A 1,872-nucleotide genomic window follows, 5' to 3' on the forward strand; every position below is an offset into this window, starting at 1 on the left:
CAGCGACGTTGTCCCTCTGTTCCCTGCCCCCCAATCCCGGGGCAGGGAACCCCCCAAATCCCACAGCCACCAAACACAGGGAGCTTCTCTTCCCAGAATTCCCTGCAGACACTTCCTACCGCCTCCTGCAGAGCGGGAAGAGCCCAATCCCTGTCTGTTGGCCGAGGAATTATATCCTCAGGAATCCTTTTCCTTGTTGTCTCCATAATTCCAAGTTCTGGAAGAGGGGCTCTCCATGCTCTTCCACAACCTGACTGGCAGGGATTTTCCTCAGGATCTGGTTTTCTGGGATCCAGTCCTGTAACAGGGATTTTCCTCAGACTCTGGTTTTGTGGGATCCAGCCCTTTGACAGGGATTTTTCTCAGGATCTGGTTTTATGGGATCCAGTCCCATGACAGGGATTTTCCTCAGGATTTGGTTTTGTGGGGATTTTCCTCACTATCTGGTTTTGTGGGATCCAGCCCTGTGACAGGGATTTTCCTCAGGATCTGGTTTTGGGGGGGTTTTGGGTTTGTGGGGATTTTCCTGAAGCTCTGGTTTTATGGGATCCAGCCCTTTTGGCAGGGATTTCCCTGAGGCTCTGCTTTTGTGGGATCCAGCCCCGTGACAGGAATTTTCCTCAGGGTTTGGGTTTGTGGGGCTTTTCCTCAGGCTGTGGTTCTGTGGGATCCAGTCCCATTGCAGGGATTTTCCTCAGGCTCTGGTTTTGTGGGATCCAGCCCCATGACAGGGATTTTCCTCAGGCTCTGGGTTTGTGGGGATTTTCCTCAGGCTCTGGGTTTGTGGGGATTTTCCTCAGCTTTTGGGTTTGTGGGGACATTCCTCACTATCTGGTTTTGTGGGATCCAGCCCTTTTGGCAGGGATTTTCCTCAGGATCTGGCCCTTTGGCAGGGATTTCCCTGAGGCTGTGGTTCTGTGGGATCCAGTCCCATGGCAGAAATTTTCCCCAGGCTCTGGTTCTGTGGGATCCAGCCCCGTGACAGGGATTTTCCTCAGGGTTTGGGTTTGTGGGGCTTTTCCTCAGGCTCTGGTTTTGTGGGATCCAGTCCCATGACAGGGATTTTCCTCAGGCTCTGGGTTTGTGGGGATTTTCCTCAGGTTTTGGGTTTGTGGGGACATTCCTTGCTATCTGGTTTTGTCGGATTCAGCCCTGTGACAGGGGTTTTCTCAGGCTCTGGTTTTGTGGGATCCAGTCCCGTGGCTGGAATTTTCCTCAGGCTCTGGCCCTGTGGCAGGGATTTCCCTGAAGCTCCGGTTTTGTGGGATCCAGCCCTTTGGCAGGGATTTTCCTCAGGCTCTGGTTCTGTGGGATCCAACCCTTTTGGCAGGGATTCTCCCCAGTCTCTGGTTTTGTGGGATCCAGTCCCATGATAGGGATTTTCCTCAGGATCTGGGTTTGTGGAGATTTTCCTCAGGTTTGGGGTTTGTGGGGATTTTCCTCACTATCTGGTTTTGTGGGATCCAGCCCTTTTGGCAAGAATTTTCCTCAGGCTCTGGCCCTGTGGCTGGGATTTTCCTCAGGCTGTGGTTTTGTGGGATCCCGCCCTGTGACAGGGATTTTCCTGAGGCTCTGGTTCTGTGGGATCCAGCCCTTTTGGCCAGGATTTTCCTCAGGATCTGGTTTTGTGGGGATTTCCCTCAGGATCTGACCCTTTTGCCAGGATTTTCCCCAGGCTCTGGTTTTGTGGGATCCAGCCCTTCGGCAGGGATTTTCCTCAGGGTTTGGTTTTGTGGGATCCATCCCTTTGGCAGGGATTTTCCTCAGGGTTTGGTTCTGTGGGATCCAGTCCCATTGCAGGGATTTTCCTCAGGATCTGGGTTTGTGGGGCTTTTCCTCAGGCTGTGGTTTTGTGGGATCCAGTCCCATTGC

The 1,872-nt window shown here is 52.9% G+C and overlaps 1 protein-coding gene across 1 annotated transcript in view; it reads left to right on the top strand.

Moving 5' to 3' along the window:
* Positions 1 to 1,872, top strand: part of CCDC25 (coiled-coil domain containing 25) — a 16,319-nt gene that overhangs the window by 2,770 nt on the left and 11,677 nt on the right. The gene's annotated exons all lie outside the window — the stretch shown is intronic.

The sequence above is a fragment of the Lepidothrix coronata genome, unplaced genomic scaffold (genome assembly GCF_001604755.1).
Source record: "Lepidothrix coronata isolate B3197 unplaced genomic scaffold, Lepidothrix_coronata-1.0 Scaffold412, whole genome shotgun sequence".
NCBI classification, from domain to species: Eukaryota; Metazoa; Chordata; class Aves; order Passeriformes; family Pipridae; genus Lepidothrix; species Lepidothrix coronata.